Genomic DNA, 17,660 nt, shown 5'->3' on the forward strand with positions numbered 1-17,660 from the left:
ACATGGGAATAAACTGGCTAACAGCTCTCGGAAAGTGAAGCAGCGGGCTATGGCCCCGGTACTCTAGGCAATTGCCACATAAATAATTGGCTCTCCATGTAGCGGAATAAACGGTCAAAACTCTTCTTTTTTTTGCGGGGGAAACGGCCAGAACTCTAGTACGTAGAGAACGAGCATAGGCTCCAGTGTTATGTTTCGAGGACGTGCAATACATAGAAATAGGCACGCAAGGTCATCTTGTTTATTTTCTAGAGGGAGAATGAGGGTTGAGGCGAACAATGATAAGAGGCATGCATATGTTGAGTGGCACCAGAGGTAAGATGTAAAGATCTACGTACTAGGGATGAGAAGCATTGGTAATTTGAGTTGTGGCCTACCTAGATGATGAAACTGGCCATAATGCCGTTGTACTTGATAGCCCAGTGTCTTTCCCAGTCAACAATGGATTGTTGCCACATACTCAGGTTGGCATGTAGGTAGATCGTCCGTTCCCGGACGAATGTTGTCAAAGTAACTTGTAATTAATCATGCACGGCATTTCCTTTCTTCTGCCAATGGTTTTCCTGCAGACATATATCAATGGCCTCCTGAGATCTTCAGATTGCCAAGTGCTAGCATGTGTAAATAATACTTCTTAAGTAACAAAAATTGTATTAATCAATTTGTTAGCTAATAACTTGATAAATAACCCTCATGGTTCCCCATAATCCACCACAGTATTGAGCGTGTGATCGCCTCGGACTGAGATGCATCGTGATAGTAGGGAATCTTCAGATAAGTTCGAAGCTCTCACAGTCAATTGAAGTGTTCAATTCTAGATTTTGCTCGCGATTTTGACTAGGTCTTGTGCTTTGTGAGGTGGTGTGGGTTATGGCGGGTCCGGTCCTGTGTTCCACGTGTCGGTCATGTGGGATTCTCATCTATTCGTGTCGCTTTAGCATTCTGCTATGCTCCTGGTGAGAGAAGAAGGGCGGCTTTGAGTTTGAGACAACGAACTAGCGCCGCCTTTGGCTTCAGTGGGCGACGGGCATCATCGGCTCCTGTACTTGCAGCCGAAGAAGGTTTGCTGGTTGTCTCGTAGGCTTCGTCCGCTGGTGGTTTGTGCTATTATCGCTCTATATCTTCCTCCGTCAATTAGCTGGTCCACCGGTACATTATTCTATCCCTCTTCCTCTTCCTTACCCTCTGGATTATCCGGTAGGTTTTGTGAGTGTTTGCCGCACGGTTTTAAATAGCATGCTATACCTTCGTTATCGCATATTATAACGTTTAGAAGAGGTCATGCACTGAGAGACTTTGGTTGAAATATATAAACAAATATTTTAAATACCGCGTCATAGCATAAAGCGGACTTACAACGCACGGCGTCGTCAGTGGAGCACGGTATCGTGTGCAAGGAGCACCGTTGGCTCATGCAGGATGCAACTGTGTGAGCTAACATGACTACTGACCTCGAGAATTCAGTGGTGAGCCTTAGGCCAACTTCACCGCGTGACTTTATCTTGTCCGGTCCCGTTTATTTGGGGTAAAATGGACAAACGAGGCGGCCCAGTGCGCGGGAGTAAACGAATTTTTGTCCGTTTTGTGTCGTTTTTGACCCATCCGTGGTCCAAGTTTGCGCCGCTTTTGGGGTGAAACGGACACCACGTGGACGCGCGGGTCGTCTGCGCGTGTCCTTCCCTGGCCTGTCCGTCGGTGACATAGGCGGGCCTTTTTCTATCCGCCCCCCTCCCTCCCTCCGGCCGCACCCCCTCCACTCTTCCCCACTCTTTCCCTCGCTGCCGCCGCCGCTACCATTGCAGCCGTGTAGTTCGGACGTGAGCTCGCCCAGCCCCTTCTGTTGGGGAACGTAGTAATTTCAAAAAAATTCCTACGCACACGCAAGATCATGGTGATGTATAGCAACGAGAGGGGAGAGTGTTGTCTACGTACCCTCGTAGACCGGAAGCGGAAGCGTTAGCACAACACGGTTGATGTAGTCGTACGTCTTCACGGTCCGACCGATCAAGCACCGAAACTACGGCACCTCCGAGTTCTAGCACACGTTCAGCTCAATGACGATCCCCGGATTCCGATCCAGCAAAGTGTCGGGGAAGAGTTCCGTCAGCACGACGGCATGGTGACGATCTTGATATTCTACCGTCGCAGGGCTTCGCCTAAGCACCGCTACAATATTATCGAGGATTATGGTGGAGGGGGGCACCGCACACGGCTAAGAGAACGATCACGAAGATCAACTTGTCTCTATGGGGTGCCCCTTGGCCACATATATAAAGGAGTGGAGGAGGGGGGAGAGGGCCGGCCCCTATGGCGCGCCCTGGAGGAGTCCTACTCCCACCAGGAGTAGGATTCCCCCTTCCAAGTAGTAGGAGTAGGAGTCAAGGCAAGGAAAGGGAGAAGAGAAGGAAAGAGGGGGCGCAGCCCCTCCCCCTAGTCCAATTCGGACTAGGCCTTGGGGGGGCGCCCAACCTCTCCTCTCTCTTTCCCCTAAAGCCCAATAAGGCCCATATACTCCCCGGCGAATTCCCGTAACTCTCCGGTACTACGAAAAATACTTGAATTATTCGGAACCTTTCCGATGTTCGAATATAGTCGTCCAATATATCGATCTTTACGTCTCAACCATTTCGAGACTCCTCGTCATGTCCCCGATCTCATCCGGGACTCCGAACTCCTTCAGTACATCAAAACTCATAAACTCATAATATAACTGTCATCGAAACCTTAAGCGTGCGGACCCTACGGGTTCGAGAACAATGTAGACATGACCGAGACACGTCTCCGGTCAATAACCAATAGCAGAACCTGGATGCTCATATTGGCTCCCACATATTCTACGAAGATCTTTATCGGTCAGACCGCATAACAACATACGTTGTTCCCTTTGTCATCGGTATGTTACTTGCCCGAGATTCCATCGTCGGTATCTCAATACCTAGTTCAATCTCGTTATCGGCAAGTCTCTTTACTCGTTCCGTAATACATCATCCTGCAACTAACTCATTAGTTGCAATGCTTGCAAGGCTTAAGTGATGTGCATTACCGAGAGGGCCCAGAGATACCTCTCCGACAATCGGAGTGACAAATCCTAATCTCGAAATACGCCAACCCAACAAGTACCTTCAGAGACACCTGTAGAGCACCTTTATAATCACCCAGTTACGTTGTGACGTTTGGTGGCACACAAACTGTTCCTTTGGTAAACGGGAGTTGTATAATCTCATAGTCATAGGAACATGTATAAGTCATGAAGAAAGCAATAGCAATAAACTAAACGATCAAGTGCTATGCTAACAGAATGGGTCAAGTCAATCACATCATTCTCCTAATGATGTGATCCCGTTAATCAAATGACAACTCATGTCTATGGTTAGGAAACATAACAATCTTTGATCAACGAGCTAGTCAAGTAGAGGCATACTAGTGACACTTTGTTTGTCTATGTATTCACACATGTATTATGTTTCCGGTTAATACAATTCTAGCATGAATAATAAACATTTATCATGATATAAGGAAATAAATAATAGCTTTATTATTGCCTCTAGGGCATATTTCCTTCAGTCTCTCACTTGCACTAGAGTCAATAATCTAGTTCACATCGCCATGTGATTTAACATCAATAGTTCACATCACCATGTGATTAACACCCATAGTTCACATCGACATGTGACCAACACCCAAAGGGTTTACTAGAGTCAATAATCTAGTTCACATCGCTATGTGATTAACATCCAAAGAGTACTGAGGTGTGATCATGTTTTACTTGTGAGAGAAGTTTAGTCAATGGGTCTGCCACATTCAGATTCGTAAGTATTTTGCAAATTTCTATGTCAACAATGCTCTGCATGGAGCTACTCTAGTTAATTGCTCCCACTTTCAATATGTATCCAGATTGAGACTTAGAGTCATCTGGATCAGTGTCAAAACATGCATCGACGTAACCCTTTACGACGAACCTTTTGTCACCTCCATAATCGAGAAACATATCATTATTCCACTAAGGATAAATTTTTTTTGACCAATGTCCAGTGATCTACTCCTAGATCACTATTGTACTCCCTTGCCAAACTCAGGGCAGGGTATACAATAGGTCTGGTACACAGCATTGCATACTTTGTAGAACCTATGGCTAAGGCATAGGGAATGACTTTCATTCTCTCTCTATCTTCTGCCGTGGTCGGGTTTTGAGTCTTACTCAATTTCACACCTTGTAACACAGGCAAGAACTTCTTCTTTGACTGTTCCATTTTGAACTACTTCAAAATCTTGTCAAGGTATGTACTTATTGAAAAACTTATCAAGCATCTTGATCTATCTCTATAGATCTTGATGCTCAACAATGAGTGCATCGAGAAGGCCCTAACCCAACTCAAGGGAGCAGTTATGAAAGTTGGGTATCTTCTAAAATGTATTCTTGTGGTTCTTGTTTTCTTTGGTCTTACTTTACTAGTCAAAATGTGATGATGTATTTTTCATGTACCAAAAATAAATGATGAAATAAAGTTAAGGACTTGCAAAGAAATAATACGTGGACAAGATGCGGCCAGGATGCGTCCACGTGCTGGGCGTACGGCCACCGCATCCCAGGACACGCCCGGACACGACCCCAAATCCCTACCCTAACATACAGAATCCTGACAAAACGGACATCCGTTTGGGGTCACGCGGTGGAGTTGGCCTTAGGAGAGAAGACCAGAAGCATGGGCCGCAAGCTAGGCACCAAGATGTGGTGGCGTGTCTGCCGTAGTGGTATACTTTGCACTAGCAATGACGAGAAACCAATAGCTATTGCAGCCTAGAGCTTCCAAAAGCAAAACTGATGCATACTAGTAATTCGGACATGTGAGATCATCTTAATCATTTAGCTATTACTTTTTTTAAACACAGTATAGACGCAAAGCGCTCATATATACGCGCGCACACACACACCCTATCCTTATAAGCATCTCTGAGAGTCTGAGCCGGCATATCATTTTAAGATTTTACAAAGTCACCATAGACGCTTCCTAGTCGACCGGAACGTCTCACTAATAGAAAACATGGCTTTGGTCACAACTCAATATACACATTAGTCCCGGTTGCATTACGAACCGGGACTAATTCGAACGGCTAAAGCATTAGTCCTGGTTCAAATGAGACATTTAGTTCCAGTTCAAATAAGACATTTAGTCCCGGTTTGAGACATGAATCGGGACTAAAGGGTGCGATGCCCTTTAGTCCCGGTTCGTATCTCAAACCGGGACTAAAGATTAGACCTTTAGTCCCGGTTTGAGACACGAACCGGGACTAAAGGGTGCGATGCTCTTTAGTCCCGGTTTGAGACACGAACCGGGACTAAAGGATGCGATGCCCTTTAGTCCCGGTTCATGTCTCAAACTGGGACTAAAGGGGTTCTTGTCTCAAACTCTATCCCCCCCCCCCCCCTCGTCATTTCAGTTTTGAAAAAACAAACAAAAGAAAATGATAAAAACTTTAAAAAATAAAATCCTTCGAGATGTAGATATATTACTATATCTACTAGTTATGAAAATTAAAAAACTTAAATTTGGACATGTTTTACAAAAAAATGTTATGAAAAAGTAAAACGGCTATAACTTTTGCATACGATGTCGGAAAAAAACGTATAATATATCAAAATTTTCAGCACGAAAATGCCCATCCGATTTTGATGGCCATAGGCCTGTTTACAAATTTTTAGAATCCTCAAATTCTAAAAAGAAAAAAAAAGTTATGCTCAAATTTTAGTTTTTTGAATTTTTGTTAAATCTGGTCAAACTACTTATTCAAGAAGTATTAATGTTACTAAATAATTATTCTAGAATATTAGTGTTACTAAATAATTATTTCAGTTTTTTTGTATTTTGGTCAATTCTGGTCAAACTGTGGTTAAACTACTTATTCAGGAAATATTGTTACTAAATAATTATTGTTTTTTAGAATAATAGTTTCAAATTCAAACACTGAAACGTGTGACTTCATGCTCAAGTTAAACTCCTGAGGGTTAATAGGATTGACATCTTAATATTCTCAGGAAAACAACAAGTGCAGACTTGGAAATGAGGGGGAATGAAATCCGGAAGTTAAGCGTGCTCAGGCTGGATTAGTGACAGAATGGGTGACCGGCCGGGAAGTTGGATAATTTGAAATGACGAGGGGTGATTAGAGATTAAATTGTAAAAATTCAGAAATTTAAAAATCACGAAAAAAATCATAAAATTTCCTTTAGTCCCGGTTGGTGTTACCAACCGGGACTAAAGGTGGACCTCCAGACAACCTTTAGTCCCGGTTCGTAACAGAACTGGGACTAAAGGGGGGGCTTTAGTACCGACCCTTTAGTCCCATTTCCAGAACCGGGGCTAAAGGCCCTCTGGAACCGGGACAAATAGGCATTTTTCTACTAGTGTCTCCTCCCACTGAATGCGTGTCGTCGGAATTGCTGAAACAAATCTAGGATAAATGCATGCACCAAGATTTGAATCCTAGTTGGCTGAGATATACCGTTGTCTATCTAACCATCCAACCATAGGTTGGTTAGATTATTCCCATGGTTTGTTTAGTCCTCACTAGGATAACAAAATTATGGTTATTATGTGTGTCCTATGATGTAGAGACAAATTTATTTTTTGTTATCAAAAGTATTTTAACAAATGATGTATGTCAATTTTGTCGTTCTGATTTATTTGGGCTGAAGAACTCAGAGTTCACGGTCTGTAAGTTTCCATATCTTACGTGGGGATCGATGGGTGCATGCGGTAGGTGGTTGTTTTGAAGGTAGAATCTATGCCAGGACAGGCAGGGGCACCAACTTCATGTTTTAATGATCTTGCTGAATCGAGGCCCGAAATTCAGTTTTCTACGTACAGTGGCGTAGCCAGGATTTTGTGTCAGGGTGGTCCAATGGACATCATTTTTTTACCACGAATACAAAATATCCACATACTACTGTATGATTTGCCAAAAGCACATATTAATAGGGTCTTGCGAAGCACACGGAAAATCATGGTTTAAGTCCTAAATTTCCACAAAAGAAAATAACACACCTTATTTTTCGGGAAAGTCTCGATTATAACATTCTCATTCACTCTAAAGAAAGCATATCACTTAATGTATGTGATGCGGTGTCTTCGGTTCTCTTCATTTTGCAACAATTCTACAATAAAAAGATGTTCAATTTACCAATTGTCATTTCAAATGAACTCATAATCATCTTGAGCTCAACTTGTCAATTCCGAGTTGCCAAAAACTTTAAAGTTTGCACTCACGGCTAAATTGTTCAATCCTTAAAAATGAAATTATTTACCTAAGGGATTTGGAAATCATACTTCGAATTAGAAGAGATGTTGTCCATGCCTTAACCGGTGCGGCCTGTGCGCACGTTGCCAGCCAGCTGCGCCTCCGGGCTCCGGTGCATAGTCTACCTCCGCCCTGCGTCTTGGTAGTGCCGCCGGCCGGCCGGCCGCGCGTTGCCGGCTCACCGGTTGGGGATCGCCACCTTGCTAGACGCTAGGGCTTTTGGATCTTTGAGATTGGCTAATCTTGTGCCGCCATGCGTCGGTTTGAGTCTTCCAGCGGTTCAGGGTATGAGGAGAAAAAATTCAGAGGATTGTATGAGGTAAAAAAGAGAGGAAACGAACCATCTGATCGTGCAGACGTGGTCATGTTCGCCACTTGTTGGACTTGGGCCTTGACCTAGCCCTTTTTTTTCACATATGTAGTGAGGTAATGGGCCGAATTCCAGGGTGGTCCATGGACCACCCTGGCCACCCTGTGGCTACGCCACTGTCTACGTAGCTGATCTGATATCTTTCTGAATGATCTGTACTCATGTTGCGCTTGCTAAATAAATAGCTAGATTTGTTTTGATCTTTGCCCACTTCCTACAAGTACAACGTAACTTCAAAATTCATCAATTGACCAGATAAACAATCGTCCTTGCTTGTTGCTGAGACACTAAAGTGCTAGTTCACTACACCACTCCTTTCATGAGACCAATACGTGAAGCAACTTTGAAATGTATGTCTCCTTCATTTGCTATGGATAGAACAGCAAGGAGGGGTTGATCAACGGTGATGGGCAGCATCGTTGATTTAGTGGCAAGAAATATGTTGCGAATGAGAGGCATTGGAAACTTGCGCCTAAGAAATTGCTGAAGAAGTAGCTACCCAAACAGGTCAACCAGCGATATCGATGTGTAACCAAGTACCTATAGGTACCATGTTGGAGTACCGACTTGTTCCTGAGAGAGAGATCACCAGCGGGACTACAACTAGTTCCTTACACTTCGTCGACGAAGTATTACTTGTTTTTGAACATACATAAATGTCGTGTCATATAATAAGTGTCCCTCTCGGCTGGCTTCATCAGTGTTGGAGACGAGAGTTTTGGCAATGCTGCTGGAATTTTGTCTATTTTGGGCCTAGCCTAATAGCAGTTTCAGAAATTCCTAATAAATTCTAGAGGCCCACGCAACTCATTCGTGTAAGATAAGAGGTGGAACTAAAGTTTAGTCCCACATTGCTAGTTTAGAGGGAGTTAGAGGACGCGGCTAATCTGCACCCGAGCTCATATGCTCCCGCATGAACAGTAAAATCGAAAAAAAAATCGAAAAAAATTCAAAAAATTCCAATTTTTTTTGTGAGAAACATTGACAAATGTTCTAAGTGCCTGCAAAAATTCGTCATGAAATCACATTCCTAGAAGGCGTGGCAAAAAAAACAAAAATAGTACTCTGAAAAAGCTACTTTCAAATGCATTTTGAAGCACTGAATTTGTTTTTTTTGCCACGCCTTACAGGAATGTGATTTCATGATGAATTTTTGCAGGCACTTAAAACTTTTGTCAATGTTTCTCCCAAAAAAAATTTGGAATTTCTTGAATTTTTTTCGATTTTTTTTTCGATTTTACTGTTCATGCGGGAGCATATGAGCTCGGGTGCAGAATGGACTTTTCGGGAGTCAGACCTCTTTATAAAGGAGGCTCTTTCTCCACATCTATGAGGATGAGAACAAGAGGGACATCCACGCGCGCTCCTCCTCCGCCGCCCGCCGCGCCGCAGGTTGTGGGAATGAGCCGATGTCTAAATTTTTGCCACACACGACGGGTATACGAAAGGTCACACGGAAGCTGAAACGTTTTGCTGTAGTGAAAATTGAATACGAACGGCGCACCTTTTCGTTTCGTCTCCCTCATTCTCTTTAGCTCCCAGCACAGCCTCTCGCCTCCTTCTCTTGCGCCTATAAAAGGGAGGTCGCTCCTCTCAGAGAGACGCACCAGAACCTCTTCTTCCTCTCGCCACAAGTTCCTGAGCACTGCGTTGCTGCTACGTTCTTCCCCATCCCGGCTTGCGGCGTGTACCGTAGGTCGGGACAGTAGGCCTCCGAAACCACACCTTTCGAGTTCTGTACGGGAGAAGGGTGATAAGGTTTTTGGGGAGCGCTCAGCGCGACTACTGACTTCTTCATCACGGACGCCCCGGGCTCCGACGACTACTTCCCCGACGATGACTTCTTCCCCGACGTCGACGACATGGCTGGCGATGAGACCGACCCCAAGTCCAGTGCTACTGATGCTGATGTCCCGTACGTGTTCTTGCTCTTTCTGTTAAAGGTTCTCTCGCAGTTCTTTGCTCTAGTGCCTGTCCTACATATGTCAGGTTCTACGCTATTTATGCAACCTGTTCTACTATCTGCTTTAGACATGTTTGATTGCAGTTCATATATGAAGATGTTATTTACCTTCTCTCTGTCAGATCGCATGACTACTTTTATCCATGTTATATTAGTCATGCTTTATCTAATATTTCTATTAATAAAATCATTTGGTAAATTGCTCATATTTCCAACAATCCAAAAACCTTATTATAGGCAATTTACCCCAAGTGGTTTTGCTACTTCTATGAGACCTCCTATGTTTGAGGGTATCCACTATAAGAGGTGGCGTGTGAGAGCATTCTTATGGTTTCAAACCATGAGTTGCTATGACGCCACGCTTGGCAAGCCTGAAGGGGAGCTTGATGCCCAACAGGAACAAGCTTTTCAGAAAATGAATACTCTGTTTAAGGCTTCTCTCTTGAGTGTTCTTGGTGAGAACATAGTTGATGCTTATGAGTCAATTGATAATGGAAAAGGTATGTGGGACGCACTCGAGGCCAAGTTTGGGGTCTCGGATGCAGGCGCTGAGCTATACATCATGGAGCAATTCTATGATTACAGGATGACTGAAGAGCGCTCCGTGGTTGAGCAAGCTCATGAGATACAGTCATTTGCTAAAGAACTTGAGCACTTCAATTGTATGCTACCGGACAAGTTTGTTGCCGGAGGTATCATCACTAAGCTTCCTCCTTCGTGGAGGAACTTTGTTACCTTACTGAAGCATAAGAGGCAGGAGTTTTCCGTTCCGGATCTCATTGGCACTCTTGATGTGGAAGAAAAGGCGAGAGCAAAGGACACACGTGCTCGAGGTATTGAGGGGGGATCTAGTGCCAATTTGGTACAGAAGAAGAAGAACTTCCAGCCCCACAAGTTCAAGAACAAGGGCAAGTTTGATGGTAAAGCAAATTTTGATGGAAAGAACAAGGCTGTGCAACACACGAACTTCAAGAAGAAGAATGACAAGAAGAAAGGTGTTTCTCATGTGTGTGGGGATCGTGATCATTGGGCTCCTAGTTGCCCTAATCGCTATGACAAGTGTCATCCTGGGAAAGGCGGTAAGACCGCTAATGTTGTCATTGGAGAAATTGACATGAAGGATGCTGGGTATGGTATATTTCCCACTATTATTTCAGTATGTCATTCTCCTGATTGGTTGATTGGCACGGGTGCTCATGTGCATGTATGCGATGATATTTTCATGTTTTCGTCTTATCAGACCGCATGGACTTCAACCGTGCTGATCGGCAACGGTTCAAGTGCTTCTGTTCGTGGTGTTGGCACGGTCGATGTGAAGTTTACTTCAGGGAAGATCGTGCGGCTGAAGAACGTGCATTATGTCCCCTCCATCAATAAAAATCTTGTTAGCGGATCTCTTCTGTGTAGAGATGGCTACAAGCTTGTCTTTGAGTCGAATAAATTTATAATATCCAAGTATGGAACCTTTGTTGGTAAAGGCTATGAGTCAGGAGGCCTGTTTCGTTTATCCTTATCAGACGTTTGCAATAAAGTTGTTAATCATATTTGCAACAATAGTGAATTAAATGTGTGGCATTCACGTCTTTGTCATGTTAATTTTGGTTGCATGTCGCGACTAGCGAAGTTGAACTTAATCCCTAATTTCACCACTGTCAAGGGATCCAAGTGTCAAGTGTGTGTGCAAGCTAAGCAACCTCGTAAGTCTCATGTGACTGCAGAAACGAGAAATCTTGCACCACTAGAACTCATACATTCAGATCTATGTGAAATGAATGGTGTTTTGACAAAAGGTGGAAAGAAATATTTAATGATGTTAATTGACGACTCCACTAGATACTGCCGTGTGTATCTTCTAAAATATAAGGATGAGGCTTTGAAATTTTTCAAGATCTATAAAGCTGAAGTGGAAAAGCAAGTTGATCAAAAAATCAAGAGGCTTAGGTCCGACCGTGGTGGAGAGTATTTTTCCAATGAATTTGATGCGTTTTGTGCGGAACATGGTATAATCCATGAGAGGACGCCTCCCTATTCACCTCAGTCAAATGGGGTGGCCGAAAGAAAGAACCGTACTCTAACAGATTTTGTTAACGCCATGTTAGACACATCGGGTCTCTCTAAGGCATGATGGGGGGAGGCGATATTGACTGCATGTCATCTCCTAAACCGAGTTCCCACAAAGAATAAAGAGATAACTCCATTCGAGGAATGGGAGAAGAAAAGATTAAAACTCTCTTATCTACGCACCTGGGGTTGTTTGGCGAAAGTCAATGTGCGAATTCCAAAGAAGCGCAAGCTTGGACCAAAGACCGTGGATTGTGTTTTCCTGGGATATGCTTTTCATAGCATTGGTTATAGATTCTTGGTTGTAAAATCTGAGGTACTTGACATACATGTCAGTACGATCACGGAGTCGAATGATGCGACTTTCTTTGAAGATATCTTTCTCATGAAGGATATGGCTACCTCATCTAATCAGGAGATGCCTAGTTCATCAAATCAGGAACCAGTTACAATTACCGAACATGTCATTTTGATGGAACACTTTGAAAGTCTTGTGGAGGAGAATAATGAAGTTCCTACTAGGAGCAAGAGACAGAGGATTGCAAAGTCCTTTGGTGATGATTTCCTTGTGTATCTCATAGATGATACTCCCAGTTCTATTTCAGAGGCCTATGCATCTGAAGATGCTGACTACTGAAAGGAAGCGGTTCATAGCGAGATGGATTCCATCTTGGCGAATGAAACTTGGGAGATAGCTGATCGTCCTTATGAGTGCAAACCTATAGGATGCAAATGGGTATTCAAGAAGAAGCTTAGGCGTGATGGTACTATTGAAAAGTACAAGGCTCGGCTCGTGGCTAAGGGTTATACCCAAAAGGAAGGTGAAGACTTCTTTGATACTTACTCACCTACGGCTCGACTGACCACTATTCGAATTATACTTTCACTAGCTGCCTCACAAGGTCTTCTCGTTCATCAAATGGATGTTAAGATTGCTTTCCTAAATGGAGAGTTGGATGAGGAAATCTATATGGAACAACCAGATGGGTTTGTACTAGATGGTCAGGAAGGAAAAGTGTGCAAGTTGCTAAAGTCTTTGTATGGACTCAAGCAAGCACCCAAACAGTGGCATGAGAAGTTTGAAAGAACTTTAACAGTTGCAGGCTTTGTTGTAAACGAAGCAGATAAATGTGTGTACTATCGCCATGGTGGGAATGGGGGAGTTATCATTTGCTTGTATGTTGATGACATACTGATTTTCGGAACAAATCTGAATGTTATTAAGGAGGTCAAGGATTTTCTATCTCAATGTTTTGAGATGAAGGATTTAGGAGTGGCTGATGTCATTCTAAACATCAAATTGTTGAGAGACGATGATGTTGGGATTACATTGCTTCAATCTCACTACGTGGAAAAGATCTTGAGTCGCTTTGGCTATAGTGACTGCAAGCCCTCTCCAACACCATATGATGCGAGTGTGTTACTTCAAAAGAATCGAAGAATTGCTAGAGATCAATTGAAATATTCTCAGATTATTGGCTCGCTTATGTACTTAGCCAGTGCTACAAGACCTGACATCTTTTTTGCTGTTAGCAAACTGAGTCGGTTTGTCTCAAAACCAGGAGATGTGCATTGGAAAGCTCTAGAGAGAGTTTTGCGTTATTTGAAAGGCACTGCGAATTATGGAATTCACTACACCGGGCACCCAAAGGTGCTTGAAGGGTATAGTGACTCAAACTGGATCTCAGATGCTGATGAGATAAAGGCCACGAGCGGTTATGTATTCACTCATGGAGGTGGCGCTGTTTCTTGGAAGTCTTGCAAGCAGACCATCTTAACGAGGTCAACAATGGAAGCAAAACTCACAGCACTAGATACAGCTACGGTCGAAGCAGATTGGCTTCGCTGGCTCTTGAATGACTTACCGGTTGTTGAGAAACCTGAACCGGGAATCCTTATGAACTGCGACAATCAAACTGTGATCACGAAAGTGAGCAGCTCAAAGGATAACATGAAGTCATCAAGACACGTTCAGAGAAGGTTAAAGCCTGTCAGGAAAATGAGAAACTCCGGAATTATTGCATTGGATTATATCCAAACGTCTAAAAATATGGCAGATCCTTTCACTAAGGGTCTATCACGTAATGTGATAGATAATGCATCGAGGGAGATGGGTATGAGATCCACAATATGAGTTGTTCACAGTGGTAACCTAGTCTATGTGATCGGAGATCCCGTGAATTAGATGTGGAAGACAACCTGTTGGTCAACTGAGAGGGGAGTATCCTTACTGTTAACAATACCACTCCATGAAGATGCAATACTCTCCTAAATCTGCATGGCAGGATGATGTATATCTTAATGTGTTCTAAGTGGCTCATTTAAGTAGAGATATTGTCCTGCAGAACATCTTTTGAAGAACACACCTATATGAGTCTGATTGTCAAACGCCGCAATCTATGAGAGTAGGGTTCTCTCTAGTAAATTCATGAAATGTCTCGGAGTATGACGCATAAACTCCACCCGCAGGGAAGACCCACGGTAGTCACGTATCGGTCAAGGTTTTATGTGAAGCTAGATTCGCAGAAAACTTGCAGTTCAAGGCCCAGTCCACTGTTCAAGTTGCTTACTAGTGTAGTATAGAGTTTTAGGTGTAAGTTCAACTTAACAGTCTCCACTGCAGTACCGGTATATAAAACAGTGTTTTGAAACCAAAGGCAAATTTTGTGTGCCTCTGGGATCTGGTGGGGGATTGCTGGAATTGTGTTTATTTTGTGCCTAGCCAAATAGCAGTTTCAGAAATTCCTAATAAATCCTAGAGGCCCACGCAACCCATTCGTGCAAGGCAAGAGGTGGAACTAAAGTTTAGTCTCACATTGCTAGTTTAGAGGAAGTTGAACCTCTTTATAAGGGAGGCTCTTTCTCCACATGTATGAGGATGAGAACAAGAGGGACATCCACGCGCGCTCCTCCTCCGCCGCCCACCTCGCCACGCCTCGTCACGCCGCGTCGCGCCGCGGGTTGCGGGAATGAGTCGAGCCGATGTCTAAATTTTTGCCACGCACGACGGGTATACGAAAGGTCACGCGGAAGCTGAAATGTTTTGGTGTAGTGGAGATTGAATACGAACGACGCACCTTTTCGTTTCGTCTCCCTCGTTCTCTTCAGCTCCCAGCACAACCTCTCGCCTCCTTCTCTTGCACCTATAAAAGGGAGGTCGCTCCTCACACAGAGACGCACCAGAACCTCTTCTTCCTCTCGCCACAAGTTCCTGAGCACTGCGTTGCTGCTATGTTCTTCCACATCCCGGCTTGCGGCGTGCACCGCAGGTCGGGATAGTAGGCCTCCGGAACCGCACCTTTTGAGTCCTGTACGGGAGAAGGGTGATAAGGTTTTTGGGGAGCGCTCAGCGCGACTACTGACTTCTTCGTCACGGACGCCCCGGACTCCGACGACTACTTCCCCGACGACGACTTCTTCCCCGACGTCGACGACCTTCTTGACGACATGGCCGGCGACGACACCAACCCCAAGTCCAGTGCTACTGCTGCTGCTGTCCCGTACGTGTTCTTACTCTTTCTGTTAGAGGTTCTCTCACAGTTCTTTGCTCTAGTGTCTGTCCTACATATGTTAGGTTCTACGCTATTTATGCAACCTGTTCTACTATCTGCTTTAGACATGTTTGGTTGCAGTTCATATATGAAGATGTTATTTACCTTCTCTCTGTCAGATCGCATGACTACTTTTATCCTTGTTATATTAGTCATGCTTTATCTAATATTTCTATTAATAAAATTATTTGGTAAATTGCTCGTATTTCCAACAAATGCTACACGATATATGGGAGGTGGTGCGGCGGCACACGGGGAGGGCGGCGCGGCAAGGGAGAGGCGGCACGGCTTGGGGCGGCGGCGCGGTTAGGGTTAGGGTAGGGAGGACGGAAGCGAGGGGAGGAGGCGGCAGCTGGACACACGGGCGGCGGTGCGGCAGCATAGAGACGCGGCCGCAGTGGCGGCGTGGTGCGGCGGCGGCGGCAGAGGGTTAGGGTTCAGGATCGGAGGTATGATACCATGTTGGAGACGAGAGTTTTGGCAATGCTACACGATATATTGACCGGTGCATAGCGCACGTATATATGGAGTACAAAGTGGGCCACAACCTCAACTATACAATGTCTAGGAGATGGGCCGAGGTATACAATATACATGCACAAATCGTATGTTCAACAATCAGAATGCAACGTACCAAACCAAATATACCACACATTTAGATCGTATAATCCGTTCATCCTTTGCCTCTTTCCTCCTTGAGAGTCTTGGCGACTGGGTCGTGGATCACATCGACTATGGAGGAAATATCTTGGACTAGTTTCACCCGGGGTACCTGCACGCGGTGGTTCGAACACGATAAGCTTAAGCCTGATACAAAATGAGAAAAGATGCCAGACAGCTGATGGCATGATCATATACTAAACCATGGCATATACCCTGCATTTTGTCGTCTATCCATGGAGCCTCCGTGCTAAAAGAAGAACCGGCGGCCCTAATTGGCATTCGATCATTATATATTATCCAAGATCACAATATCTAGTCTAGGACTAAATTCAAATGCCAGAGGCGACGCTGCTTGCTCAATAAATCAAACTCAAATCCGCCCTGCCTTAGATGCAGCTGCCTGCGTCGTCAACGGAAGGCATTATCCGGTTCTTCCAGAGGCTTTAATCCTCAGCCTACAAAACAATCGCCGACGGCGCCATCAATGCATTGCACTTGCACACAGGTCGCAAGCATTGCACGCACGAAGCCTTCGAGGCTCCAGTGGCAGGCGCGCGGCGGCGGTGTCTTCAACGTCGGGCAGGGGAGCGCGCTGGTGCTCGCGTCGTACCAGGTGCTCCTGCTCCTCGTCCTACTCTCCGCGTTCGTCAGGTACGTGTGGGGATCGCGCTCGCGCTCTACCGCGAGATCTTGTTCGTGATCTCCTGCATCGGCCGCTTGCTCGCCGGGCCGGTGGTGGCCATGCACGACAAGGCCACGTCGGCCGTCGAGCGGGGCGGCCTACCACAGGCGTCCATTACGGCCATGCCAGCGTTCGTGTACGGCGCCGCAGCTTCGGCCGGTGCCGGCGACCGCGAGGCCCAGTGGGCGGTGTGCCTGGAGGCTCTGTCCGGTGGGGAGAATGTGCGGCGGCTGCCGGTGTGCGCGCACACGTTCCACGTCGGGTGCATCGACACGTGGTTCCACTCTCATGCGACCTGTCCGGTCTGCCGGTGCCATGTGGAGCCGCAGAAGGCTAGCAAAATGTCGTCGTTGCCGCCAGAGCCGGCTCTGCCACCGGTGTAGTTGTTGCTGGCTGACATAAGATTGCACAGATTCATTTGAGGTCCCTCACCTCCTCAGTATTGTCGTCTTGTACTATGTGACTTTGGATGAGTTGGCTAAAGCATGAATTCAATATTGACGATTGAATGACGCATACTCGTATTTACATGATTAATGTGTTACAGCATCTCCCACGCTAACCCACAAACCACACACCGCCTCCCTTCGAAGACAGGGACCTATCCGCGGATACCGATCAGGAGTCGGCCATCCAAAATTATCCACATACATTTCGAACCACATTTCAGGTAACTAGACAAAATTCATCAAACACAATGGAATTTATCAAAGTTCCGATAGGAAATAGCACAAATTATCCATACATAGTATGCAAAAAAGTTTAGTACAACAATAATTCAAATCAACAGGATTAACCGGATGTTCAACAAGTTTTTCACAATGGATCATGTTGTCCCACACATACTGCCCCTTGACCTTCATCTAACATTGTATGTGCGTAAATGGTCTGCCCTCCGCCCCGTGGCACATAACGGCAGCAGGCTACACAACTTGTAGAACAATATCGAGGAATACATCTACACCCGTCCCCCTCCCCATCTGCACCCGTCCCCCCCCCCCCCAACTTGTAGAACAACATCCTAGACCCATCTACACCCGTCCCCCCCACCGCATCCCTCGGCCAGAGCCTGGG

The 17,660-nt window shown here is 45.1% G+C and overlaps 1 pseudogene; it reads left to right on the top strand.

Annotated features, from left to right (window-relative positions):
* The first annotated feature begins 12,108 nt into the window (after nt 1-12,108).
* On the top strand, nt 12,109-16,969 carry LOC125536695 (RING-H2 finger protein ATL40-like; annotated as a pseudogene).
* The last annotated feature ends 691 nt before the right edge of the window (nt 16,970-17,660 follow it).

Source organism: Triticum urartu, chromosome 1A (genome assembly GCF_056163025.1).
Source record: "Triticum urartu cultivar PI428250 chromosome 1A, HENAU_Tu73, whole genome shotgun sequence".
Lineage (NCBI taxonomy): Eukaryota > Viridiplantae > Streptophyta > Magnoliopsida > Poales > Poaceae > Triticum > Triticum urartu.